The 24758-nt window shown below is 33.1% G+C and overlaps 1 protein-coding gene across 5 annotated transcripts in view; it reads left to right on the forward strand.

The window, feature by feature from the left end:
* The first annotated feature begins 232 nt into the window (after positions 1–232).
* The window catches only part of LOC125072382 (GAS2-like protein 3), a 60762-nt gene continuing 36236 nt past the window's right edge, over positions 233–24758 (forward strand). For 3 of the 5 annotated variants that reach the window (XM_047683003.1, XM_047683007.1, XM_047683006.1), the window contains exon 1: positions 233–407. The gene's annotated coding sequence lies outside the window, so the exon portion shown is untranslated. Of the gene's footprint in view, positions 408–19624; positions 19753–20053; positions 20259–24758 lie in introns of those variants that run through there. The other 2 variants (XM_047683005.1, XM_047683004.1) reach the window with 2 other exon arrangements.

Consider the following 24758-nt stretch of genomic DNA (forward strand, 5'->3'; position numbering starts at 1 on the left):
AAAGCAACCTCACCTATGATTTGATTAAGAAAGAAATTACCTTAATTATTTTTAGAACATGATTTAAATTTGTTACGGGTTCTTTTCCCGAAAATTTTATGAAGTTAAAAAGCCAAATTTTACAATTACAAAGTTAATAAGCACCCGTAATTATTTACTACACAAGCATAGTGCTGGCCGTGCGGTCTGGCAGTGGCTGACGGCTGCCAATTGTCATATTGCACGCGGACGTCGTGCGGTGTGGACGAATACTAAATATCTGCGCTTCGTGTAATTGCCGTAACTATCGTAATAATTCACGCGGATTTTTTTAAGTTTAGATTAATTAGTGAGTGAGAGTTCTGTGACGTTTAAGCACTGTAGTGGAACTGCAGTTATGAGAGGAAACGATAACTGATTTGATTTTGGTAAGTTTTAGTTGTTTTAATTTTTACGAAGGTACTCTCTGATTTTTTTTTTCTAGATTAACTTTGACGTATTGTGATTTATTATAGGTAGCCTTTTTTATTTTTAATATTTGGTAACTTCATATTAAATTTCAATAACACAAAAAATGCGTATTAAGTTTTATCATTATTTCTAAATAATGTTGAAATAATAATTATTAAAAATCTGTTCCGCATAATAATACATATATAAACAGTTTTATTATATTTAAATAAATTACATTATTGTTCAAAGCATTTCCAATACACCTGACAAAATTTCTTAGAAAAGTAAACAATAATATTGTAATGATCAACGGTCGTAAAAGATTAAGTTTTTCTTATTCTTTTACAGTCCGCGATAAGATTGTGTGTTTAACTGTTATATTGCTCAGGTAGACAGGTCTGTTTGTCTCAAGCAGTGTCGGTTTATATATCAGTTTATATTTATATATTGTGTAGGGTTTTTTTTCGAAGAATAAATACTTTGGAAAATAATGAATAAGTAGATAACACGTCTCGGCATTTGAATATCCTTTAGTTTACATTAGTTCTTTATGATGTTAAAAAGGCAAATATTGAAGGAATACAAATGCCAGCACAATTATTAAGACACATATATATTTGAAACAATAGATTTATTGATTCTGTTTGATCATAAACCTTTATAGGCAAAATTCATACAGCAGTTGAGATTAATAATGTTATTATTAATATTATCCTTATACTATTGATTTTATTATTGTCAAATGTAATCTTTTTCTCTCCTAAAGTTGTAAGGTATAATACATTTAACCATAATTTCTTAGAATTCTTTAGTAGCATAACTTTTCTAATGAATCAATGGATACAGTTAAAACTCAAAGATCGCATTACAGTTATAAATAATTAATTCATGACATTGACGTAATTACAAATTTCCTACAGATTTTAATCAATTTTCGGAAGGTTTTATGGAATTACTATGAATATTGAAGTAATTGAATATTAATTAGCGTTTATTTTTAATCTTCTATTAAGCATAGTTTGTTAAAAGCATGACTTTGTGATGTGGTGAATCGCAAGGAACTAATATAAGCATTGGGAAGTAATACTAAAAAACTAATTACATTGAATTGTTTGTAAAAGATATTTTAAAGATTAAATGAAACTGTAAATTTTTATTATATCTATATTTTGAAATTTTCCTTGTACGTTATATTGGCAATAACGTAAAAATATATTCCCAGTTTTTCTAAAAAAATAAAGATAGATATTTAACTTCGTTTGTTTACTACTAAGCAGTCTATTGGGTGAGGTATATTATTTATCATCAATTGTTTCAATATATTTTATCTTGACTACGTGGAAGTTATTAACCGTTATTAAAGAGAAATATTCAGTAATTTTATTATGAAGATCAAGACATGATATATATTTTGTTAAATGACTCGCACGAACTTGACGTGATCAAAGGGAAATTTTTAAATCAAGTACGTAGAACCTTCCTCATTTTTTCACTAGTTTCTATTCCTTCAAAATAAAGATATTAATGTGCCTGCCAAGGTTGAGTTTTCCGATAGTGCGCCATACTCTCGTACAAGAGACCTCGTGGTTTTTGCTAGTGCGCCCGAATGCCATCTCCTTATATGTCTGCGAGCCTGGTACTTAGCGCAAAAACTTTGCAAAATAAATAGCCTATAGAGTTTTGAACCCGGAACTTTTGTGTTCATTTCAAATCTAGTAGTGACTCTAACACCAAAGTGATGATGATGGTGATGGTCTTACACTAACACAATAAGATTATGCACGTAACTATGTAATTGTACGTGAATATATGTAATGCTTATTGTGAAATTAAATAGATTAAAAAAGAAATATATATTAATACTTACCAAATAGGTACGAGCTTAAATACAATTCGAACAATTTTATCATATCGTGTCAGTGTTATCTAGTTTTAATAGTCTCTAGTTTTAATAATTTTTTTTCCTTACACAGTCAAACTCAATTGATTTATTAAGCTCATTATGATTTTGCAGGTCACACGCTCTTACATTATTAGAATTATTTACGAGTTTCAATGGAATTCGTATCGGCAAAGCCAATTACTAATCGAGCTTATAATTATTTATCCTTTATTAGAGCATATCGTATTTTGTTTACTTACTAACAAGTGAAAGTTTACATGATGCGTATTAATGTCGTCGGTCAATATTTAAAATTTACATTTAATAACAATTAAGTATTAGAGCTATATCTCAACATTTTGGTAGCTATTCTAGATTTCGCCGAACAGATTTATTAGTGTGATAAATCCCATATCTATACGAATATTATAAATTCGAAAGTAACTTGCCTGTCGGTCTGTGCGTCTGTCTGTTAGACTGTATGTCTGTTGCTCTTTCACGGCAAACGACTGAACCGAAGTTCATGAAATTTGTTCTGATGCAAGCTTGAACTCCAAGGAAGAACATAGGCTTTACTTGCTGTTTATGCCTTTCAACTAACAACTAAGCCCTTAAATGCGAGCCAAGCCGTGGGCGACAACTATTGTAACATAATACAAAAAGTACAAATAAAAGCCGCGACGGAACAATGGCTATACGTAGATTTTTACAAAAAACTGGGGTTCAAACTGGGAAAGCACCGCTGCATTTTCATTTTATTAATTTGTGCGCATGTTACGTCCCGTGCTCTGCGCTGGAAGAAAACATTGTGTAGAAACTCGCATAAGATGTGAGGAGGACTTAGCCCGGCAATTATGTTTACAAGCCGTAACTTTTTTACTCATAAACTTGATTATTTGTCGTGTTTATATTCTATTTTAGTTAAATTTTAGTATTTCTTATTCATTCCTAATTCTAAGACGTTTTGAACAATATTATTATTCTGTTAAGTATAAATTAATATAGTTTTTTTCTTTCAAAATATAAAATAAGGACAGTCGTGTGTGTGACTGCATTTTATGCATTCATATTCATACATCAATATATAAATAACAACCCTTTTTTGCTGTCGTGTTTTCATTACAATGACTCGATCGTCACCAATCGTGAGCTTAGAATAAATTAAGATGAGACGCGACCTACACCAACATCCAATGCGTACTTGGTACTTATTACGTCTCGTAAAATGTAAACCAATGCTATAATAAGACCACTTGTCGTGATGCGCCCGAGGGCCCAGCGGGAGACGAGAATCGTAACTTGTAGAAACTAAGATATCTCGAATATTTTGGGATTATGTTTAGAACCCGTTACGCTATGCGCGTATCATAGCGTAACCCTTGTTTATAGGATATATAAAACAAACAAAGTAATGTCATATATTATATAAGTATGTCAAATAGCTAGTTCAATATTGAAGATTTCAATTGCTACTTGATACCTAATATTTATACCAAAGTTTTACGAGTTAACGACAGCTGTCGTTATTTATGTATATTGTGATGTATGTTTTAACAAATTCTAAAATTCTTGTCATTCAGTACGAAGTCTGCACAGGAAATAGTAACGCTTACCGAACATAATTGAGGCTTAAGCTGACGACGAGCGTTCATTGAAAACAAGTCTGATATACAGTTTTTATTATATGGGGCGGAGTGTTTATTTTATTTTTATTCTTACGATGGGTCTTACATAGGCTTACGAAATACGCACTCAAAGTATCACGAACTGTTGTAAAACGAAATGAAGAGAAACTTCATCGAAATTTGTTTTATCTTCCAGACTTTCGCTTTTATTCATAGAAATGTTTAGAAAAAGTAAATAAACAAAATTTATACAACCAAATATATTTGTTTTTATGTGAATTTTATTAAAATGTCTATGTTGTAGACAAGTAGGTATGTTAATACAAACTATTAACAAATATTGAGGCAATCTGCATACCTAGATAATAAGTTAAAACGCAATACTTATTATCATTCTTAACTTGCTTCATAAATTTTAAAACTTAGAGTCAAATGAATGCTCAGTGCAAATAAAGTAGGTACGGCCGGCTCGGCACATCCGCAGTTTAATAATAATATTATAATCGTTATCGGACATGAGTATTCTCGTATAATAGTGAGTTGTCGGTTCGTTCATTCATCGTGTCACTGTGACCTTGGACCGTGGGAATTACATTCTTTATTAGAAATAGTTTTGTAATATTTGTAGTGAATTTGTAGTGCTATTTATTTAGATTAACAATGTTATGTGAGCTTGTACATATTATTATGTTTTATGAATAGGTATTAGTTAACAAATTTAATACCCCCACCTGTGACACATCAATACGTCTTTTTATAGTTTGTTTTAAAATATTACGACCGGTGCGGGTCTTTTTTGAAACAGCTGTTTAAAGCGTAAAGGCATACCAAATTTTGTTTAACATTGGGTTAAAGTTTCAGATACCTACTTGAGAGATATATCTCATTGATTGTTAAAATGAGCCTTTAGTGATCTAATTACATCTAGTTATCGATAATAAAGAAGTAAACTGCTGTCGTATATTAACGCCAACCTTTGCTAACGTGTAACAAATTACCTTTGGTTTAGATCTACTACTCGAACTAAGTTGAGTGCTACAATAGGTATGTATACGTATCAAATTAATTCTCCGCACCGCTCGCACCGGAAATTATTATTGACTGCTTTTCCGCGCCACCTGTCATTGACGTTTGGGTTGTGTTCACAAAAAATAGACGTATTGTACTCCGTAATGTACATTCAATGTGTTGCGTAATAGACATATTCAATGTTTATTGTACTATTGTAATTAAAAACTATTAATAATTACTTACGATGTTATGGCTTATGAGTTATGACTATGTAACGTTTTCTCTTAGCGTTATTAATAAACTCTAACCGATCTTTTAACGTTTAGCGCAAATATCAACATTAATCGCAGGAATAGCTGTGTAATCAATAAAAACATAAGAGCAACAACCTTAATAATTTATAATATCATTACCGGTCGTACGTACCGTGGTTAGTAGCGTGCTTTTACTTGGTCTATAATATTTTGGTTCTCAGTAATTATTGTAGTGCAAAAACATTTTTTTCAAAGTACTGGCAAACCTGAGATTCGAATTTAAACAAACAAATTCCCCTTTATTAGTATGGATCATATAATCTATACTATTAAGATTTATAGTATTCAAATAAAAGCGGAAAACTAAAGAATCATTTTAGTATACAAATAATTTATCGTCGTCGCTGCGCTAGTTGTGGGCACCGTGTATTTTCCTAGTATTTCTCAGAACACACAACTGAAAAAAACTTGTGCGTTGCGTCGTCCTACATCGGCACATTCGGGTCACTTCACTGCTCTTCCGTCCGTCACGATGTTTCTTAAAAACTTGTGTTTACGCTGATCGTTGTGAATGGGAATGCTCTAGGGGAATAAGATTAATGGAACCTTTAACTTATAATTATGTGTTCCTTGTCTTATTCGTGTTCATTTAAATAAGTTTATTTATAGTTTGCATCAGATTTTAATAGATTGGATGAATCTTGCAACAAGATAAAAAACTGTATATTAAAGTTTTCCAAAAGTTTCAGTAAGTCGTTCTCACTAGCGTGACTTAATTCTGCAGAATTAGCATTTGTGATGTATATAGAAATCCTTCAATAGCTATATATGAGGCCGTTAAAACCCATCAGCTTCTACCGCCAAACAATACCTATACTAATATTGCTTTGTTTCGGTTTAATTATAAGTGTAATGACAGGCACAATACGTCGGTACCAAAAGTGTTTTATATTAATTATAATATTAGCGTCTAAGGCGAAGGTGACTTATTACGCCTCGGCTGTCCATTTGAACGTATGTCTGCGTTCTTTTGGACGACATTCCATAGAATAATATTATTTTTGTTATACTTTACCTACGGTAAGAATTTAGTACTGACTTTCTGTCTAAAAAGAGCCAAATCATTTATTGCTACAAAGCTAAAACTTTTTATGTAAGCTTTACTTAGATGTAACTAACGGAGAAACTAAAGATGTACCTAATTAAAAATTTCCACGTGTAGGTACATTAGTCGCAAGACAAAACATTAACAGCAATCATTTAGTACCCTCTAATTAATTATGGAACCCAAAGTTCAACTATCCACATACTTTTCTAAGATACAAGTAAATCCCTCGTTTATGGTTCGTTTTGATGACTCCCATGCATTTCGGAAACATAGGTTTTAGTTTGTTTTTATACTATAAAAATTATTATCTAATGAAGAAAAAGTTGAGTAAACATGTCAAAAATATAACGCATCTCTTTACTTAAATATTACGAAACAATACGCTCGTATATCTTAAAAATTAAAAAAAAAGGTAAAATTGCGACGCCGCACTTCGAGTTACAGTCCTTCAATCTGGTTTATAAGAGAATTTCGCACATATATAGTGCAGGACGTTGGATAGTAGCTTCAATGTCTGAAGCGATAAGCATCGTAATGCCTAGGCCTGGGTCCGGGCCTTACTACAGATATGCAGATACAGTTTATACAGTTTTTGCTTTCTTTACTTCGCAGCTCACGGCTTGAATATTTCAAAGTTACCAGTCGTGTGCTTTTGTTTTAACGAACTCCTAGAGGCGTTCAGGTCGCCGCCCATTCAAGTGATGTGTTTAACTTTTTAAATACAGGAATTTTAGTACTGTAAAAATTAAAATGAAAACATTTAAAGATTATTATTACATTTGAAGAATAAATTTGAAGAATTTGATAAACGGTAGAAAAAAAGCGACAGTCCGAAAATGTCCCACTCCTGGACAGAGGATTCTTTTTATTGCTATTTTTGTTATTCTACCGTGTCACGTCTGCATCAATGCGGCTTGGTACACGTGCGAGACTCCTCCTGTGGTGCTAGCTCGCTTTGGAACCCACAATTAAAGTTAGTTTATGTATGAAGCCGGTTATATCGGCTAACTAAAAATTCCTTTGTTTGTATTAATTCGTTATATTAGTTACTAGCGACCCGCCTCGGTTTGAAAGAAAATGAGACTTGCGAAATGTTTATATTATAACGCTTATATTAAATAACCGTTTAATTACTTAAAATTAATATGTCGTAAATATAAATAGAAATATCGTTCAATGAATCCACGACTTATAGATTCAAACTTGTATGAATGTAACTGTCTACGTCAAAATTTAATTGCCAGTTATACGTGCAGCCTTTCCGCAGCGAACGAATAATGTCGTTGCTCGTCATTTTAAAACTGTACGGTTTTTTAAAATATTTATTCCAATGATATAGTGTAAAAAAACAATTTCAATCAATATTAAATGCCTAACGTAACTAGCTAGATTTATCTGAATAAGGATTAATAGGATCAAAAAAGGCTTCGCAGATAACCAATAGCTTTTTCTTTCTAATTTCTAGTAGATAAACATATTTATTTTGGGTGTACCTTAGAAGCTATCTTGAGTATAGACTCATGTTATTTAAGACTTTCCTGTAAATCTTTTAAGACGTAGAATTTCCTAGGACGTAAGGCTTAGCCAGCGTTATAAGTATTATATAGTAAGTGATTTGGTTGAGGAGTAGATATATTGAAAAGAGCTAAAATAAATTATGTTGCAACACATTTTTGTATACATAATGATTTGACACAGGTTATCGCTGCTTCTTCACTGGTCGTTCAAAACAAACTTTCTTGTCCAATCTCTTGTGATAAAATTTAATGTTCTCCCACTTCATCTTATCTGTAACCGACAAAGTAGTTCTTAATATTTTTACTCGGAGCATTTCTTGATTTCTTTGTTATTTCAAATGTATTTATCTCGGTCGGTTAAGTTATTTGACCTATTGGTACAACACAAGGAAAAAAACATAAAAACTAACATAAAACATGATTTTATTTACAAAATACACAATATTCATCTTTTAATTGATATTGTAAAGCTTCAATTGTGTACGTCAATTTAATTCTCATTTTCTATTTAATTCTAAAGGTGTTATAACTTGATTGCCGGCGGCTTTATAAAGAAAAGAGATAAACCAAGCAACCTTTGTGAATTATTAAAAGTACTGCAACAATTATTGTCTTCGTTCTCTTCTTGTTTTTGTAGTTTTTTAAGTTACGTGGTATAATATAGTTATTATTTAGTTCTGTTAAAACTATTTCGAAACAAGATAAATATAATAAAATATTTTCATTGGGTTAATAGGTTCTGAAGCCCACATTCAAATCTCTCTAACCACAAAACAACATCCGTGTAATCCATACTGTTTGCGTGTTCTCGTTTTACCGTAGTTTATTACGCGTGCCGACTGCCGACTGCCGGTACCGCGCCTCGGCGGTCGCTCGTGATCCCCTTGCTCGTAAAATCCTCCTTGGAATCTAGACTATTGAGTACTGTCACAGGGTAATGACTGCTCGACCGTCTTACGGCGTATGTGCTCCTAGTAACATGACTCGACAGAACATATTGCATACAAAGTTTCTTTTTTTGTTTGCAAATAAATATACGATTTTTTTCTATTTATAGCTTGGAATAAGTATGAGAATTTTTGTTTATTTATGTGGTATTAACACGTTATGAAAATGAAATTTAAAACTGTTGAATTACTTAATATGTGGATATAAAACGCGTCCGTAGTCCATCAAAGAGTTACTGTTCAAATTTCGCAACATATCCCCGTCCACAGCCACCCACGGCCGCCCACCGTGCTTCAGTTCCTCTATTGTCTCCAATTACAAAGAAAAATCACACAAAGCCTCATCAAAACCTAACCTTTATTATAGCCGATTAAGGTTTATGTTCCCTTATTATTCCGTCACGAATGTTAAGAGCCATACATTTGGCGTGCAATAAATTCAAATAGCGTATCCGATTTGTTTATCGTTTAATTTCGAAATGGATTGAATAGTTCGCCATTTTCATGTAATGCGATAGTATTGGGTAAGCTATTAAATGATCAGTGACACGTGCTAATACTAAGAAATATTAGCCATCCTGTCTCTGTTCAATTTTGATGGAAAATCAGTTAAAAACTTTTATTACATAGTATTTTGGGTACGATACTTAGAGAATTCCACACATATAGATTATATTTTTTAAATATTGTATCCAGATATTTGCCAACCAAAAACAAACCATGATAGATGATAAAGACATAATCCAGTCTTTTAGTCAAACAGCTTAATTTTATATTTTAAATATATTTTTGTGTATCTTTTTGCACTTATAATTTTTTTTCGAAATCAATCCGCTTATGATTAAAATGTATGTTAAATGTCTTAATCAGTATTTCTCGTTATTTAAATATACGATTGCACGTATTGAGGATTGAAAACAATATTGCTTTATTTGCTTACTTTCATTTGCTTCGCTTCGATTACATAGATCACGTTTCATGACACAGTTTCATCAACAATACTCGATACTTCGATTTAGAAAAAGAACATATTTTTTACTCTAGTGTTTGTATAAGTAATTTGTTTTTCATGGTGCCGGGTCTTTTGTAAAGTACGAGAATCATTCTATTGACTTTTTGCAAGGACTTAATGACTCGATGTAGGTACGTTATCTCTTAATAGTATAACTATAGATACTGTAAAGTATTGGATACTTCTATTTTCGAGTAAGTTGCAATGCATTTTTAATCTATATGATTAAAAATGCATTGCAACTTACAATTTTTGCATTCTACCGTTGAAGTTTTTCAATTAATAAATACACGTTATCAATGTTAGGTTAACGTATACATATTTGATAACTTACAAACTAAGATTAAACATTTCATTTAATTAAGGAAGCAGCAATATCAATTTTCGTTTTATTAAGTACCAAATAGATTAATAATTTAAAAAATGTTGTAAATGTTTTTATACATGTTAGTTACGATACTGTCGGTGCACTGACCCCACATAAATAAAGCGCACACCTCGTAATGAGTGCTCGGGCTCGACGATCTATTTACAAGTAACAGTTGTACAATTTGTTAACTATGAGTAGCTCCTATTACACTTATTACTGAATCTACTATAAACTTATTTTAATCAAACTGACAAGGACGGATCGTTATGTGCGTTATTTTTTTTAGATTTATTAATCCAAACAAAAATACGTTTAATAATTAAAACAAAAATGGAGTAATATGTTTTTTTTTTAAATTATAATCCCAGTTAGTTCAACCTCATGAGCTGTAAGACAACTGTTAAGTTAGTGTCAGTACTGCGACGGTGCTCGTGCGTGCGTTATTTACGAATACAGTGGTCAGACGAGTCGCGCGTGCGCATCGACCGGTCCTACTGGTCTAGGGCCGTCGCTAACCGCGAAATCAATCACGATGAAAGCTCTGGGGGACGATATATTTTTAGGAATTCTTATTGTTTTAAAATATTGATAAATAGTTGGTACCTTACATTTTTTATTTCTGACATAATTAAACAAAACTTGTGGTAGAAAATAAATGGTACTTTGTTTTCTCTTGATTTTCTATTTTGCAAAATTATTCCGCTATATATTGTAAAAATTGATTTATATTTTACATCTGTTCGGATTGAACTCTGTTTAATTCAAATATTTACCAATTCATCAAACTCCAAAGAAGTGTAAGCAGCAAATATACATAATATGTAGATCAGAAATAATTGAAGTAGGTATGTGAGCAGCATTTGCAGCGTCCGCGTCGTACTGAATATTAATGTTCGCCGAGTCAACGTTTGATGTCTGTTATTAAGCGTAATAAAGAATTGCTGAAACAGAAAAGAGTCAAAATGAATATGGCAACCCTGTTAATGGCGTGCACAGTTTCATGAAGATTATGATCTATGTGGGACAGCGCATTTCGGCACTTTGTTGTATTGAATAATTAAAACTTTAGCCGTTACTGGAGCACGACGCAGATTTATTAGAATTCGACTTATTCTTATTTTTGCTAATTCATACTAAAAGTTATTCATTAAAAAATATTAAAAAACATCGAAATGAGTGTCGTTATTATTCAGCCGTGAAATGTTGCTAGCGGTTACTTGATGCTAGAGGTTTCATACCGATTATACTCCCTTCGGGATGTTTTTATTAGCGTGGGTATACTTACATATCCTGTAATTGAAGTAGTGTTAGTTAGTAAGTACTGAATTTCTTTCGGTTCTTCTTGGTAGAATCTACTCTTCGAACCGGTGGTAGCTTTAAATTTAATACAACAGTGTAATATGACGATACAAAAGTGATTTTGCGAGCCTACTTGAATGAAGAATATTTTATTTACTTGGTATCCAAAGATAATAACGTAATCAGATAAAGTCGTTAATGCATTCGACAAATATTTTTCCGCTGTACAGTAATTAGTGAATAAGAAAAGGTAAATCTGTTTGTTTATTTTTACAAACGACGACGAGAGGCGCATTGCGGAGACGGACGTGGAACCAATATTGATATTTTCGTCTCTACTCATCTAGTGTGACTTCCTTCGGTCGCCGGCGCCGGCGGAGCGTGCGGACTTCCCGAGCTCTATTTTCAAATAGAATTAATTTGAAAAGATCAAATGTTATTTGCAATGGGGTTCGTTTTAAAAACTTCGATGAACTGTGTCAGGAGCGAGAGGGTCGGAGCAATTAGTTTAATTACTAGGTCGCTGTTTCGCTTATCGGCGCACGTTTTTGTACAATAGTACTTATACTATGTGTACTACTAAATATCATTATATTTATTCTATCGGTCACAAGAGCCCTCGTTGCGAGGGTGCACGGAGAGGGAAGCCCGCATCCCGTCGATTATACTCTCAATACATTACGAGTATCGAGCTTATTATATTTTTCACAAAAGTTCTAGCTAATAAAATAGTTAATAATTAGGAAGATTTAGATTTGCTCGCCTGACACACAATCAAGTAAAATCAGTCTGTTTCATTGTAGCTTTGTGTAGAAATATCGGTGGAAAAAATAAATTTGATTTTTTGAATGGTTGGAACAAAAACAAACCTATGTACGTAGTAGAGATATTGAATTTCAACCCTTCATATGTGAGTATTTCTGCGTTAGAGAAGGGTCTTTGCTTAGCGAGAATTGTGCATTCAAGTAGTCTGACAATGAGAGACGACGCTCGCAGCCGCCGCCGCCGCAAGTAACTGGCGGGCAATGGCGGGCGACAGCTTAGCACATAACAAACTTTATATATGTTCTGCATATGAAAATTTAAATAAGGACAATTAAAGTGCGAAGTTATACTAAAATTTTAAAAATATTTTAATAGAATAATGATGACTGTAGGGGAAGCCTCACTGCGGTAGGCACCATCCACCCATTATGTATTCTACCGCCAAGCAAAAATATTTCGGTGAGCTGTCTTTCGATTTGAAGGATTACTTAGCGGGTGTGAGCTATAGGTACAATGATGTCCCTCGTATCTGTAGTCTAAACAACTTGATCCAAAGATTGGTGGCGCTTTGACAATGTAAGAGAGTAAACATTTCTTACAGTACCAATGTCTAAGGAAAATGATAACCACTTGTAAAAACTGACAATCTACTACGTGGAGAAGCGTTAGACATTATTGACTTAACCAAATTTCTTGGTATTGCTGTAAGCTGTAATGAGCCCTTCAAATTAAAGTTGGCTAGTAGTTTGAACTCATAAAAACAACTCAACCCGTAGCATTCTAAGTTAAGAAAATTATTTGAATGTTATGGATACGGGTCGTCTTGTTTATTTGGTTACTTCTACAGATAAGTGGCCTATGGCTATCTTTGTGTTGCAAAAAGGCATCTTCTGCAACACAAAGACAGCCATATCTGTTGAGCAATATATGCCTGGGCCCCAAAATTCTTTAAAAACAAATCTATATATATTAAAATATTGACTACCGCTTCTCAATATTTTTTGGGTCCATGATCGCTTTCAAAACTATTTAATTTAAATTAAAAAAAAAAATATCTTTATGAAACGTTTGTCTCTTAAATGATATTAAAAAACCAATGATTTCTTAACTAATAAAATTTCTTAAATTGGACTTACCAAATAAAAAAAATCTTACTTACATGAGACATTATTTGCAGTGGAGGTTAGTATCATTTTACAAAAATTATAGGTATTCCGCTAAAGCAGTTTTACCAAGTTGCTACGAACCCATTCTTCTATCATTACCTCGGAATACAACGACGAGAATAACCATGACACTAAGTAAGTTTTTTTCGAACTTGATGTGAATTACCATAACATTGCGTCGTCGTATTCATAATATTTTCAGTAGGCATCTTTGATAAAGACTGAAGGTCCAATGGTCATGTGAACGATCGTAAACTACGTAAGGTATTGTGTATACAATTGTCTCGTTATAATAAAAAGAAAATTGACGTTGGAATAAAATAAACGTGTTTTGCACAAGTGTTTTTATGTTCGTATTAAAATGTAATAAATTATTTATTTAAGTTTCAGTGTTAATTGTTTTTGTATTTGCATAGGTATTTATTTTAAATTTTGTGTCAAGAACAAATATACCATTTGTACAAATAATATTATACGTGAATATATGTACATTTAAAGGTTGCGAAAATAATATTAATAATATCTCAGACGCGGTATATTTGACACTAAAAAACAATGTGTATAAAAAACACTGCACAAAAAGTATTGCGTACCGACTCTCAGTTTAGATTTCCTATATACATTAACTAATTCGCATGTAATTAACGAAACTGGTTCGACGTGTTGCAGACACCTCGCACACAGGACCTAATTACTTCATCGTTATCTATTAATAATATGTATCTATATTTTAAAAGGGGTACGCTGCGAGCGATGGTTGCTCATCGGCTAATATTTTATATGTTCGAGGTAGCGGTTAATTCTATTCTCATAAGAGCACGAGAGTGTGTAAGTCAAATAAACATGCCTCATGAGGTTAATTTGGAGTGGTTTATGGAGCGAATTTATAAACGGGAAGTGCTGCTCGGTCCTAAGGCGGTAAAAGTCGATGTTATGCCATACAGATATCAATCATTGCCGAGATGGAGGAGCAGATCAAAAGACGTCGGACGGGAAGGCGCGCCTTTTTCTGACGTGGTCGGAATGATGTAGAGTCGTAAATACTGACACGTCAACGGAATTCGGTAATGCAGTGCTGTTATGAGATCTTGGGGGGTCCCTTTATATTATGTGATTAACGAGATGGCGTTTTAAGTATTCCTATAACATTGTAACTTCAGTAAACATAAAAACATGAATTTGATCAACAATATAATAAGTTGCTTTGTCCGTCGCAACAACGTGTTTGTATGTCGAGATGAAAGTGTGAATAATTCGAATGCGCAATGCAGGCATTCGCCGGCACTACACGTGGAGGCAGATCGGCAGCAGTCTACAAGCTGCTACGGTTACGCGTGTCTAGAGTCTAGACAATATCAATAACCAACTTCCAGTTTCCTTCTCGTTTTAGCGTCGGAAAGGAACACTAACAGAGCAAAAAGAGAAAATATATTATTTTTATTTTATTTTTAGAATACAATTCAGGCAATTGGCCGTTTTTTTAAAGTATTTGTATTAATGTATCAAACTTTATTTGATAATTTATTATAGTATTTAATTATTTTATTATTTGTTAAAATATTATCAGAACTATTCCTGGCCAATGGACCGGTTAAGATTGTCTTATGACTTTAAAGATATGGAACTTTCAGTTAAAAAGGGTACCTAAATCATAAAATGTGAATATTTAATGATAACATAATATTGTATACGAGGTAGAAAACTTGGTTATTTTTAAATACAAATTTTGGGTCTAGGTGTAATCATTTACTTCGTTTATGAAAGTATGAGAACATCACGGTCATGTGATCTTTTCAGCCTTAAGTTCTTCATAGAATACTGCATCTGAAGGAGGCAGGCGTACATTCACGAAAAAAAGAAAATTTTCCTTTTCCGCTATAGTGCAACAATCAAGCTCACGTCAATAGCAAAGGTAGAACAAACGCTGCTTTAATGCTGCGCCAAATATAAAGCCAGCCTTAGCTTGTATCGTACATTTAGAAAATCCCTCTTTATACTCTTTTGTAATAAGAATCGGAGTGGTTTAGTTCTAAAAATAATTCCAAATGAATAATTTCATTTGGTAATTTTTTCATTAGGATTATATTCGCTCTAAGTATATAGTGAGTTGGAGTTCATCATAACCTATCTTTGGTCGTTAATGTCCGCTTGTCCATAACGTCGGTATACGGCGGCTATCTTTAGCACGTCCTCTCGAGTTCGGTAAGCTCTTTTCACCTCACAAAGCCACACCAGCCATTTTGACGCTATTAGACATTGAGTTACGGTAAAATACGATCCGTTATCGTGGTTTGTTATATGTATAAAACGATAAATTCGACTAAAATGTTCAATGTATTTAAGCTCCGCATTTTCGCATTTATTCTTGTATTCCAGACCTTTTAATTTCCTAAATGGTAATGAATTTTGCATTTCAAGCGGTATTTATAATGTGGCGAGCACTTCGCGATGAATGTGGCTGTGTGCAGGCAATTAATTAAAACTTCACAAGAGTGATCCTGCATTAGTTGAACAGAGATATTTGACGCATTGCGGATATTCGAGATGCTGCACGTAATGTGAACTGTGATAAATAACTATGATCTAACTGAAGGGAGTAAACGAGAAAATGGTAAGGTTCGTTGACATAGCTGTGAATTTCTTCACAGCTATGTCAACGATATACACTTAGATAATATATGTTGAATTTTATTAAATTATACTGACCTCGAGTTGACACTTATTTATCAGTTATAGATCAATGGTATATTATTTATTATTACAGAACCACCCACCTCATATCTTATATGTTATCACATACACTTTGATTGCCTGGAAGAGTTCGCTATGAAGCGATAAGGTTACCAAAATTGTATGCTACTTTTATTTATGCTGTATCTACGTTTCGTATTTTTTCTGTTTGTGGTGTACAATAAAGTATACCTAAATAAAGTAAGTAACTTGTTTTGTTCTAAATCATGCGTTGTACTTAAAAAAATATAATTATTGATTATGAAACGCGTAACCAGCCTGTAAGATTATTACGGAAGTCAATGATAACGTCGACAAATTAAATAAAAGATCAAATATCAAAGTGATATCATTCGCATAACTATCTCGTATCTTGTGGGATTCATTAACGGCCACGTGACTCCGCAGTGTGTCTTAATTACTGAAACTGCAAGTGATCTGAATTGCTGTTGACAGATTTGTGTTGGCTCTCGTGAAATATCTTCGTAGTTATTTGAGCTAATAGTAGCTGGTCGCGTGTGGTTGTGTTACTACAATTATAAGTACGAAGGAAGCTGTAAATTTTGTGAACATATCCCATAACGAAATAGTTTTGAGCTCACTTTAGTTGGGTTTGATTTTCTTATTGCTACAATAAAGGATAATAATAGTTCAGATTTTAATTAACTATGAGTCACAAATTTATTACAATAGAAAAATGTCACACGACGACTTTTATAATGCATAAAAAACGATGTATTTAATTTATAAAGGATTTATAATTCTTATATAAATAAATGTCGTACTGGAATTTAAGTAAGGCTTATTTGAACAAAATTAATAATCTTTCAATTGCAACGTCTTAAGACCGCTTTCAGTTGTTCTCAGTGAACTATTAATCTCGTAATATATACTATTTGTACATACTGTCACGTTTCTATAAAATTTTCAATCGATAACGAGCAATGAATCAAGCAAAACAACTCGCCAACTAATAAATGAGTCACGCTAAGTAAGTGTAAGCTCAAGTTACTGTAGTATGGAGACTCGTAACTTAGACGAGTTTGTAAGAGCGTGAGAACTCTTTAAAGGGGCTGGTTTAAGTGCCTTATGGTTCAAGATTTATTTAACTTAAACCATAACTTACTTATTTGCTTGCAGTGTTACAGCGTATCAGGTTATACTTTTAAACGAATTCTATTATTTTAGCGTTTTTTAAATTAAAATTCTAATTAGTGCAAGTAGTCTAGACATGTGGGGCATAGTAAATAAGTCTCTCATGAGCTTTTCGCATTAGGGCGATTAATTGTTGTTTAGTGGCTAACTGGAACAACACGATTAGCAGAGGGTGTGACTTGAGTTAGTGGGACCACTCCTACAAAACTCGATTTTCCCTTACGTCCGCGATTAAAAACAATTGTATAAAGAGTAATTAAACTCAGTTTTTTAATTAGGTTGGTAATTCTTCCTTCCTGAAGTGTTTATAATGTTTAATCAATAAGAAGGCAACATGAAAATGTTTATATGAACTTATCTTTTTTTTACAAGAATGTCCCTAACGTGCATTAACTAGCTACTTTAAACTGTTTCACTTGTATATGAATATTATAACGAGGTTACTCTGCACGGTTTCTATAAAGCGGTGTCTTTGATCTCAATGTAATTTAAAATCAATAGAATCGTGTTACATAGTTATAAGACCATAGAACGTATTGCCTAATTTTCCTTTACGTTATATTTTGAAACGAAACTTGCAGTACTATTCTGTAAGAACTCTCTTCGTATCTCACTTCCTATCACACTCATGAGTGTGTTTGTATGAATTTTCAACTTACTTACATCTATATGTTGCTATAAAAATATATTAAAATAAAATACACTATTACTCCTCTAAGTTGCAATGCTGCTTATTATAAAACTAAGTGGTCAGTGCAGACTCGACAATGTTCGAAGTAGTCTTGGAAGAAATTTAATTGGTTTCCATTTTAGAACACACCGTTTTCTTGAGAGGAAACGTAAAACAACTGTTCAAAGCTGGACATTTTTTTTTTAAATATTTTTACTTTTATAATTTTGTAATCTATTGCGTTCAATTAGACATTTGTTTTCAAGACTATTATTTACTATTGTGTCCAAAATTATAAGAAAACTAGGAAAATCGTTAGTGGTATCATAAAAGTGAGTTAGTTGTAGCTTTCACGTCTAACTAATCAGGTGAACATTATGAAATTTTGCAAACACTTTATCAGGCGCGCAGAAAAGGACATACTCAGCACCTACCCTCTCCCTCTCATATGAGGCAACGGAAACTAGCCTTTAAAAACGGTTAATTCGAAAAGCCTTAAAAATGCAATTGAAATTGAGTAATACATATGTAGACGTTTTAAATTTTTTAAAGCCGTATATTTGATCGGCATTTTTTAATTTGTTTTGATAAAAACATGTTTTGTGTTTTCTTTACACAAATACTTACGTATTTTATTCATGCTGTATTCCATCATTTAACAATTATACAAACGCCGCAAAGTCTTGAAGTTATTTGAAATGTTTAAAGCAATTACACCGAAGTTGTTTACCAATTATAAATAAGTAAGCTGTGTCCTGTTTGTGTTCCGTTAGATTAGATACATTATCTCGAGACTTGGTCTATTTTAGACTGAACATCAAAGAAGTAAAACATCGGTAATGGATAACCCCGGGTCGTTTTAACACACCATTCCATAAATTTAATTTCAAAGGCACTTTCACACGCTCTTTTTAGTATTATTGATTGTTATATGGCAATCATCGTCTCCGAGCTCGCTCCGGCTGCCCTCGCTGCGACGGGGAGACTTGCGCGATGCAACGATCTCCTCTCCCTTTCCGCGGCATAGAAAGTTTGAAGGGGTGAGAGGGAGGGTTGGCAGCGAATTGATTCATGTGCTGTGGATGCTGGGTCGCTTTCATGCAATGGACACAAGTTACAATACTACATTTATTGTTAAACATTCTGCTTTTTCAATCAAATCTGAAAATACAAGAAATAAATTAAGAGCCCTGGATATTTCTACATCGGGTTGTATATTTTGCGCCATTTCTTTACAAACATAGATATAATGTTATTCTTTATAAATATAATAAGTTCACCATGGATTCTAAGTCCATGAATCCAAGTCCTACTACTGCTGGTACCAAAACAAATTATCCGAAGAAAGCTTATGCCATAAGTTGTGTATCCGTTTTGGACTTTTATTAGAGTATATAAATTCCATGAGTTATGAGTTAATTACTTATATACTTGAAAAGATTCCAATAATACATCGGATACATCTTGATACACAAGCATTGGATAGCTTTACCGTGCCAAGCGTATTTATCCTCACTTCAGTATCGGCAGATGAGAGTGAACTGAGATTTGGTACAATTCTATTGAACTTGACCTTCGCTGGCGCCTTCCTGCCGAACGCCGTCCACTTTCCCACAGCGTGCGCTACTCCGCTCGTAGAGACTGTACCTTGTGAGTACGCGCCGCGCCGCCGTCGAAGCCGTGCCGTTTTTACGACGGACTCTTGCTGATGAGTTATCCTTTAGGCTTTATATTCGTATATTAACGGTTCTCTCTGATTATTGGAGTAAAAAGTACGGCTTAGTAAGTTATTCTAAACGAAGCTTCAATGTAAGTGTAAGATTATTTTAAAAAGTGGTTCTGTAGATTTCCTATTGAAAGGTTATCAACCCGGTGGATTATTCCAAGATGCCAAATAGAAAATATTTATAATAAAATTTAAAAATAAATAATAAAAATCGGGGCATAATAATGAAATATTTTAATGGAACCAATATTTTATCAATATCATATAGAAATTTAAGTTCAATGACATACAAATTTTTAAATCATAAAACTTGCTCAACCGTATCGTATTCTTAGTTTTCACCTCACGCGACTAAATATATTCTCATAGGCAATATTTTTATAGGAATCGAGTATTTATCGTTCGGTGCGGGTGTCGCCTGGCGGAAACGAGTAATATTTTACCCGTAGACCGTATCACTTTCGGGAGATGACCACAAATAGACTCAGTGCCTTGTGTTGAAAGTCTGGACGATAACGCTTCAAGTAATGTGTGGCGATCTCTAGTTGAGTGTTTCATCAACACTCGGAGCACCATGTCGGCTTACGAGGTGAGATTAAGATAATTAGTATTGTTTGCTTGTTCTGTTGATGTTGATCATTAACTTACTCACCGATATACATTTATTTTAAAATAGATAAGAATTAATAATACGTAATTAAGGCCTTCTTTTAAGGTAAACTCTCTGAAATATTATTTTCAAAATAATATTTTCACAGACTACTATTTCTCAATCTTAAGGCCTGTATCCGAAAGGTGGATACCGAGGTGCAAATTAATAGCTATAAGCTTACGCCGTCTGACCGTCTATCTATCACTGGGCTATTTCGTCGCCATTACAAAAAACAATAAAAAAATTAAGTCCAAGGAAAGCCCAACTATCGTTGGGTTTTAAAATGAATGCTCGAGTCAGACTCACACTTGCCGGTTTTGAATTTGTTTGAGCCCATGGAATACATAATTATTAAAATAAATAAATAGATAAATTAGAATTTATCATTTCAACGTAAACTAAATATTACGTCAAACGTGCGAGCCAACATTACCCAAAGAACAATATTAGTTTAAAGCGAGATAAGCTCGCTCTCGTTACTCGACAAACGGAAGAAAACTGATTTTCTCTGCGCCGGCGCCGGTAACATGCTATCAGAAAACATACTCATATATCATCAGCGCTTCGTCAAACATATATAATAAATATATCCTTCACGAATACGTTTGCATCGTTAATTTGGTAAATTTATAAATTAATACATTAAGTATTAATTTATAAATTTGTTTAATTTAGTTTATTTTTTATGCGTAATGTGACAACAAACTATATATAAACTAAATTTATTATATATAAACACTACACTAAATATATTTACTGAACTTCCGCCTAGTAAAACAGATATATTTAATTTGATAAATATATTTTATATATTAAAATGGAAATATAATGCGGCAGTTAGTACAGTAGAGCTATTTGTTAAGAAGAAAATCTAAACTCACCGTAGAACACGGGCGTGAAATGTCAGAATCTGATATGCAAAATTGACTGTAATAATTATAAAATTTATTGGATACACGTATCAAAATGGCGAATCACCGTAAGCAATATATCACAAGATACGAAATGAATTCTTACAGAATCGCACTGCAGGTCTCGCTAAGTGTGCGATAAGAAGTCAAAAAAAAGATTAGAACAGTGGAATGAGCTATGCAAGGATAAAGAAGAGGGAGAACAGTCGGGTCGTAGAAGGTAACTATGACAAGAGGTGACAAGGGTCTTATATTCCACTCGATCAGTAAATCGCTAGAGGGCAGTGTACAAACTGCTTAACAGATTATTATTTGTAATAATTATACTTGCTTTAGCTATAGGTGAGACACGTCATTGTCTCTCTGTTCCTTTGTGTACATTTCACACGGACACGGCACATTTAAGCTTCGGCTCGGTGGTAGGTCAGAATTTCACGAGGTTTAGAAGAACGGTAAAAAATATATGCTTGTGTAAAAAGTGAGAGTTATACTAAGTTAGCACAAACTATAAGAACGAAAAATAATTATTTATTTTAAAATATTATATAGTGTACGGGTGCGTGAGTGTGTTCGTTGTTCAGCTGCGTCGCTCAAGGCGAAGCAATGTTGACTGTAAGATCACGAACTGAAAATGGAAGCCTACACGTAACAATGCTTTAAGTACTTTATGACTGTTCCTAAAACACCGAGTTCAACCTTCATCACTCATTCTGTTTAACAATGGTACCAACTGTTCGATATAATAAATGTTTTTAGTTATGTTTAAATAAGCACTGGTCAACGTTTTATTGGTTACCGGTTTGGTTGGTACCCGACGTTTGTGTCAAATAAGTTACTGTCGTCATCTCGACAGTCATAACATTGTGCTTGTATCGTATTTTGTATAACGCGAGAGAGTTTTTAATACTCTTGTCAGGAATATAACATACAAGAAAAAAACAAACCAAAATATGCCTAGATAAGGTAAATCGTCGAGAATATTATTACATGGTAATTCATAAAATAATTAATAAGGCAATAAAGAAAATTTAATTTACCTTCAGAAATGAAACAATTTGCTACGGGTAATTCCGATTCATTCGTATCAATCTATTAAACGGCCAATGAGCATTAAAGTCATTGGCACTTTGTAAGTGTGTATAATTATTATTACATTTCAGTTAATGAAATAATATTGTTATTACAAGTTAAGAGATTCTTTTACTCTAGATAGCGTAAGAGTAATTCGCGGCATGTGAAAGCGCGGCCGATGCCTTCGCTGAAACCGTTTATGGAGTCGCCGCACGCGCGGCGCTAGTTATTATTAATTCCTAATATGGCGATTATTTCTGTTTCTACGTAATTATCATATTAATATTCATTTGTTGAACCTTGTAATTTTTTTGTTATTTAGTATTAAATAAAAGCAGCTTATTTCAGTTTTATTTTTGTTTATACGAATTAAATAAAAATAATGACGCAATAATCGAATTATTGACAAGCAAGCTCATTAAATCGAAGTTTCGGTGATGTAATTAGAGTCGTATACGACGGGCGACCGAGATGATGACTCTGTGAATAAAATCGATATTCATTTGAAAGATTACATTGAAAGCAGATTATAAAATTAGGTAAAGGTCTGATGACGTACCTATTGTTGTGTGTACGTCTTGTCAGTGACGGGTACAGCGTTATATGAAATATTAGTTTCGAGGAGTAAACCACTCGCTTTGTAAACCAAAAATAATTATTTAGATTTTCTTTATTAGTCAATTTCATTGAAGAACTTTATTTTACAAGTAACATTATGAGTCAAAAACAAAAAAAATATATTGTTTTCATTAAAAGTCTTTCTTCCACAAATTATCGGTTCTTACAACATACACGTATAATTTCCGTTTTAAATAACCTCTAATTAGTTTGTATTACTAATTAATGAAATCGTGACCTTCTGAGTTGGTGCAATGAAATGTGGAGAGAGTCGGTATGTTAACTCATTGGAGTTAGCTAATGTTCCGCATGGCGATCGCTGGCCGAGCGCCGTTTGAAAACAGTTCGCTCTCGTTTTCAATTTCAATATTTTATTACAGTAACGTGCATTTTCTATAAGAACATTGTATTACTAATACAATACGGTATATAAAAAAATAGTGCTTTGAGTTCGTATTTTATGCGCACACTCATCGCTCAACAGAATGAAATAAAACCCAATACAGTTGTTAATACTTGTTGTTAGTGCTTATTATGGCGCACGAGGCGCAGTTTTTATAAAAAAAATATTTGTAGAGATGCTCCAAAACTCAAGAATTTGTGCCCGGTAAGAGACACAATATCGCTTGCATCTTGAGTGCACCGCCATAAACTTTGAATGTCTCTGTGTAACATTTTCTAAATAAGTTCGGTATATTAGGCTTGAATGTTTGTCAATATATTCCTACTGATCGTATGGAATCATAAACAAATACGTATTAAGCGTAGCGTTTGTTTATTAAATGTTGGTTTGGCGATACGTTAAAGCTTAATTTATAAAATTTTACTATAAATCATAAACAAACTATTACTATTATCAACACCAAATCTACGCCGCTGTATATATGTATATTATTTGTTATGTATTTGTTACAAAATGTAGATCAATGACTTAATAACTATATAGTAATAAAACGAATACGTCATGCTCTTAGCGCCATTCACGATTTGGAATGTTACTTTTGAATAAAGTCACGGCTACATTTGTTATTGTTACAGAGGAAAGTAATAATACTGACCTTGCCTTGCAATGGTAATAAATATTAATAGCCTGCTAGCAATAAGTACTGATAGTGATTATTGTGAAGTAACGCGTGAGGCTTAACAACAATTAATTGTCGCACTTATAATGTTAACTTGTTTAAACAGTCGTGGTTTTGTAAAATAAATTATTTATCAAAAATAAAACTTGTATCACACCGTAAAATTTATAATACTGCTTTATTTTTAAGAGATAAAGGCAATTTATCTGGAACTGTTGTTTTACCACGACTAAAATAATCATCTAAAAACCTAACAGTCTCGCCTAACTTCAAACCTTGCACTAATTAGTTTTCACATTGCATTGAAACAAATGAACCAGAAGCAACCATTGCTAGGTATAGGTATTAAATCCAACATAAATGCCTAAACGTAGGCGATTATAATGAATTACCTGAGATGCAAAATTTGTTAAATATTGAGCAAGATCTTACTGCTGCTCTTTCCTCTTCTATTAAGGAGAAGGGTTTTGGAGCTTATTCCAATAATCCACATGTTGCAGATTTCCATACGGCATATTACGTCGTTTCCCGAAGATGTTTCGCCGAGACCGAACCATCACCGATCTATCTCGGGTTACTATCAAACTTATTGACGAATTATTATCGTTTCGTAAAATATGTATCCTATTCTTTTTTTGTGACGGTCATATTTTTTGCTTTTTAATTAAGTTCAAAAGAATACTACAAAAACGCAAAATATTTAATTTTAAAACAAGCCACAGTCTGCCGCTTGTCTCGCGATGAATGCTAATATT

This window comes from Vanessa atalanta, chromosome 21 (assembly GCF_905147765.1).
Source record: "Vanessa atalanta chromosome 21, ilVanAtal1.2, whole genome shotgun sequence".
Lineage (NCBI taxonomy): Eukaryota > Metazoa > Arthropoda > Insecta > Lepidoptera > Nymphalidae > Vanessa > Vanessa atalanta.